We start from the raw sequence: 6,000 nt of genomic DNA on the forward strand, positions 1-6,000 counted from the left end.
TGATGCGCAGGTTCACTGATCACTCTTCAGATAGTGTTTAAATGCTGACACCAGTTGTTTCCACTAGGCTGTCAAATGTTCAGTGCCATACATTTTTAACTCTGTACATACGCAGTTCAACAGACCATTTCTTTAATATGCCCAGTCCATATCAGCAGGTACAACAGGTCTTGCTTTGTGCACAGCTGAGCAGACCACCTTCTCATCTGCAGGCCACTGCACTTCCTGTTTGCTGCGCACCTAGTAGATTAAACAGCTTGCCTTGAAGTTAAACAGGTCACACGCCCTCTAACTTCTGTTGAATACGGGCTGTCTGGTAGAAAAGACACTGGTGGGGCTCCCAGGGTGTTCTTCTTCACTTCAATTTTCAGTTTCTTTTACTTCAAATTTTTCTCCTAGATTTTCAATCTCTCTATCTTAGTTTTCCTCTGTAATCTGGCTCCTTCTTAGTTATTCTGTAGGGTCAGTTTCTTTCTTTTTCACACAATGGTTCTTCCTGAAATCGTCACCAGTGTTACAATCAATGATGGATACTCGTAGGTTATAAAAGAAGTAGGTTTATTAGCTTAGTTGTAGGTTACACATAAAGACCCACCAGCAGCAGCATCCTGCCGCTCAGCCCTTCTCACTTCAACTGTCAACTCATCCAAGCACAAACACTGTCAACATTCCAAACATACAATGACCTCACTCACTGGCTGAGCAGCAGGGAATGTTAAGGTAGTGGGGAGAATGCATAAGATAGCAAGAGGCCACATCACTCTGGGGTACGGAATTCACATTATGCATGGATCATAAACCTTTGGTCAATTTATTTTCCACAAAAGGTGCAAGTGAGGCGACTCCCAGGATTGCCAAATGGTACTATAGGTTACAGGAATTTCAATTCAACCTGGAATATATTCCAGGTGTGAAGATTATTTTTGCAGATTGTTTATCGCGTTACCAGTGAAATGTAGTGAGGAGGATTCAGTAGAGGATGATTCTGAGGTTGTGGTGTGTAACATGTTGGATGAAAGGGAATGTATAAAGGAAAAGGAGTGGAAGGAGGCGTTAAATCAAGATGAAGTGTTACAAGAGGTAATTTTGTTGTTAAATGTAGGATGGCCTAAAGGTAAGATGAGTGAGTCTTTGCAGGGATTTCAAGAAGTGTTTAATGAATTGAGTTGTGTTGATGGTGTTTTGAGGAGGGTCAATCTATTGGTAGCGCCTCAGAGCATGTGCAGGAAACTCCTGGATTTGGCTCATGAAAGGCATGTAGGTATGAATGCTATGAAGATGAGTTAGGGAAACCTTTTGGTGGCCATGTGTAGATAGAGATGTGGGGCATTGGGTGAGAGGATGTGTAGCGTGTGCCTTAAGTGATAAGTCCCAAGTGACTGTTCTGAGTTTTGTTGAGGCTGGTCAAGTACCTAATATGCCTTGGGTAAAATTTGAATTGGATATTATTGGACCTATGAATATTCTAAAGGACAATACTAGGTATGGGATTGTTTTAATGGATTATTATTCTCGTTGGCCTGAGGTTAAGTTTGTGAGGACAGTCAGTACAAGGGATGTGACAACATTTTTACGGGATTTATTTAGGAGAGAAGGAGTTCCATCTGAAATTGTATCAGATAATGGTGTCCAGTTTACATCAGAGGAATTCAAGGAATTCATGAAAATGTGTGGTTTCAGGCATGTGACAACTTCTTTGTATCATCCTAGAACTAATGGTTTAGTAGAAAGGTGTAACAGAGTGATCAAGGATAATGTGCAATTGTCATTGGTAAATGGAGTGGTTTGGAGAAAAGAGTTGGAAGATTTATTGTGGGCTTTGTGTACCACTCCAAGCAAAGTTACGGGCCTGTCCCCAATTGCCCTACTTAGAGGAAGAGAAGCTGGTAATAAATTGGTTTGCCCATGGATGGGTAGTTTGGATGTGTCTAGGGATACACAGGTAATGGTGAATGAAAAACTATCGAATGCACAAAGCAAGTATATGAGTGAAGGGGAAGCGAGGTGTATGAAAGTGAAGGTAGGTGATTGGGTAAGAATTAGATTACCGGGAATAATTAGGAAAGGCAGTTCTAAGTTTTCAAATCCTAGGAAAGTTGTGTGTGTTAAGGAAAGAGTGGTCAAATTGGATGATGGTAAATGGTGGAACAAGGACAGGGTGGCCATACAGAATAATGATTTGGATGGTAAGAGATTGGATCTGCATGATGATCTGGATGGTAAAAGATTGCATCTGCGTGTGGTGGATTGCAAAAATGTTAAATCTGCTACAGAGAGAAAAACACCAGAAGGGTTACAGGATTCTGAAATGTATTGTGTGGAATACATTCTGCAATGTTATGTGGAATAAATTCTGCATATGTCGAGGTGAATTTTTTTTTAAAAGTATGTTAAAGGAGATAAGTACACCCTGTGGTTGCGGGATTGCGAAATGTATTTCGTTTTTTTTTTGTTTGTAACTATATAAGAATGTATCGTTTGTAAAAAGATTGAATTGTTTTACTGTTGTTTTAAGGGGAAGAGATGTGTTGGGTCTTTAAGTTAGTGCGTGCCGGTGGATGGAATTGAATGCATGTGGTAACTTGGAGGGACTGTGAGGTAAAGGAATGTGGGAAAAGGAATGCACGGAGTCGATTACAGACAGGCTACCTTGATGGTCGTGAAAACTGTTACCTAATAAACTTGATGTGGAATTCACGTAACGAGGCCTCTTCATTTCCAAGAACGCATTGTTTCAATAGGTTAGCTCATATTTATGTTTTTTCACTTGGAAGAAATACAACCTATCTCAAAAGTTGCTTGCCTGAGTATTGAGGGCTTATGTCATCTGTTTAAAAGACCGAAAGTATTAAATGATTTAAATAAATGTAAGGTTGATATTTGTTTTCTTCAAGAAATACATATAGACGATATGTTAGTGTTAGACCTGACAGCCTTGGGGTGGTCACCCCTCACTTTTTGCCTGCCTCCCTCCACTTTTTGGACACTTGCTGGAGAAGAAAAGTGAACCAGAACCTGCATCCTACCAAGAAGAACTGCCTGGCTGCCTAAAGGACTCACCTGACTGCTTTCTACAAAGGACAGCTGCCTTGCTGTTGCCCTGCTGCCTTCCTGAACTCTTGTCTGGCTGTAAAAGTGCTTTCCAAGGGCTTGGATAGAGCTTGCCTCCTGTTCCCTGAAGTCTCAGGACCAAAAAGACTTCTCTTTTTCATTTGGACTCTTCGTGCGCCGACAATTTCGATGCACAGCTTGCTCCGCGGCGAGAAAATCGCCGCACACCAACGCTGATCAACGCAAGACCTTCGGGGCGACCGGAACTTCGATGCACGGCCTCGCAAGGACAATGCCGCCCGACTTCCAGAGGGGAAATCGAGGCAACGCCTGCCGTAAGAACGAGAATTCCACACACAGCCTCCCGGAACGACGCGCAGCCGGAAAACAAGCCAAGGAATCCACACACAGACCCCGGGACATCTGGTAATCCTGCGACCCACAGAAAGAGACTGTCCACGCACCAGAAAATGACGCACGACTTCCCCGCATGAAAAATAATGACGTAAGTCTGTGTGTGCAGGGGAGAAATCGACGCACGCACCATTTTTCCACGTATCTCTTCTTCTGCGGCTCTTTGCGGAGATTTTCCACTTTAAACCAGGTACTTTGTGCTTGAAAGAGACTTTTTTTTTTTTAAAGACTTAAGACACTTTAAATCACTTTTCAGTAATATCTCTACAATTTCACATTGCATCTTTCTTCGTTTTGACCTACAATTATCCTGATAAATATTATATATTTTTCTAAACACTGTGTGGTGTATTTTTGTGGTGCTATATTGTGTTATTGCATGACTTATTGCACAAATACTTTACACATTGCCTTCTAAGTTAAGCCTGACTGCTCGTGCCAAGCTACCAGAGGGTGGGCACAGAATAATTTTGGATTGTGTGTGACTTACCCTGACTAGAGTGAGGGTTCTTGCTTGGACAGAGGGTAACCTGACTGCCAACCAAAAACCCCATTTCTAACATTGGTGATCAGCGGTGAGGATAGGACTTGTATTTGTGCAGTGACATACAGTAGCTAAGTATTTCACTACCTACCCACAGTTGAAGGTCAACTTGATTTTTATCACTTTTTGCAAATTCGTTTTTCCTGATAATTTTCAAAAACTAAATCCTCACTCAACATGTCTCTGGCTGGGTCTCAAGTAGGAGATTTGGACCTAGCCCTGTTGGAGACATATACTATCAAACAGCTAAGTGGGTTCTGCAGAGTGTTGACAGTACCCACCCAAGAGGCCTCCAAAAAGGAGGACTTTCAAGTGGCTCTGAGGGCCTGGGCAGAAGCCCATTTAGAGGAGGATGAGGAGGAAGAGGAGCCAGAAAATGGCCTCTCAGAGGATTTATTGCCATCAGTGGGCAATGTTACCACTGCAATTATGCCCCCTTCCAGACCAGGGAGCAGTGTTTCTGAGCAAAGCCTGACCGCAGAGGAAAGGAGAGAAGAAAGGGAGTTCCAATTGCAAATGGCAAAACTGAAAATTGAAGCCAAACAAGCTGAGGCTGAAAGAGCAGCCACAAAGGTGGAAGCTGAAAGAGCTTTGGCTGAAAAGAAACTATTGTCGGCTCATGAACTGAGTCTCAAGGAGCTGGAGATCAAGGCGAGACAGTCTGAATCCAGCAATAATGGTGGCAGCATACAGACAGGACCTGCTGGAGAAAAGAAGGTTCGTATACCCAAAAATGTGCCCAGTTTTGTGGTGGGAGATGACATAGATAAATGGTTAGCTGCTTATGAAGTTGCACTAAGGGCTCATGAGGCTCCTGAAGGGTAATGGGGGGTAGCTATGTGGGGTTATGTGCCGCCATTGGTGAGGGACACACTTCTCACATTGGATCAACCTGATCAAAACACATACCCACTTCAGAAAGCCACTTTACTTGCCAAGTTTGGACTGACCCCTAATGGATACCGTCAGAGGTTCAGGGACAGCACCAAACAAACCACACAAACATGGGTAGATTTCTTTGACTTTTCCAGTAAGGCACTGAATGGATGGGTGCGGGGCAACAAAGTAGATAATTATAAAGGGTTATATGACTTGATTCTGAGAGAGCATATGTTCAATATTACTTTTACAGAGTTGCGCCAGCACTTGGGAGATAGTAAGCTGACTGATCCCAGGAAGCTTGCTGAGGAGGCGGGCCTCCGGGTTAGCACCAGAGTGTCCAAAAAGGTACCTGGGGGGGACACCCACAAAGGTGGTCAGGGTTCCCAACAGAAGAAAGAGGGGGAGATAAACTTACAGATAAGGAACTCTCCAAAGGCCCCCAAAAGAATTCCATGGGAGGGGGTGGCAACCATTCTTTTTCCAGATTTGGGAAAAAGCCAGTGACTTATGATAAATCAGGGAGATCCAACCCCAAATGCTTAGAGTGCTACCAATATGGTCACTATAAAGGCGACCCCCAGTGCTCCAAGAGGGCACCGTCCACTACTGAACAGACACCTGGGTTGACTAGTGTAGCACTCGGGGGGAGATGGACCCAGATAGCTTTGGGGAGCAGGTAGAGATTTCCCTAGTGTCCCTGGGAGAAGGAGAAATGGTGCCCAAAGCCCACATGCCCCAAAATACTTCCAAGTACAGGCAGTGGGTCACCATTGATGGGCAAAAGGTGGAGGCTCTGCGTGACACAGGAGCCAGTATGACTACTATCAAGAGTCAGCTGGTGTCAACAGAGCAGATAGTCCCTAATACATTCCACCAGGTCATAGTCGCTGACAATCGTGAGAGTCACCTACCGGTGGCTCTGGTTCCCTTTGAGTGGGGGGGTCTCTGGTACTCTCAAAGTAGCTGTGAGTCCTGCCATGCCTGTAGATTGTCTGTTAGGCAATGATCTTGAGCATACTGCTTGGAAAGAAGTAGAGCTCAGATCTCACCTGGAGATGTTAGGGTTACCCGAGTGGGTCTGCATGACCACACGATCCATGGCTGACCAA

This window comes from Pleurodeles waltl, chromosome 1_2, assembly GCF_031143425.1.
Source record: "Pleurodeles waltl isolate 20211129_DDA chromosome 1_2, aPleWal1.hap1.20221129, whole genome shotgun sequence".
NCBI classification, from domain to species: domain Eukaryota; kingdom Metazoa; phylum Chordata; class Amphibia; order Caudata; family Salamandridae; genus Pleurodeles; species Pleurodeles waltl.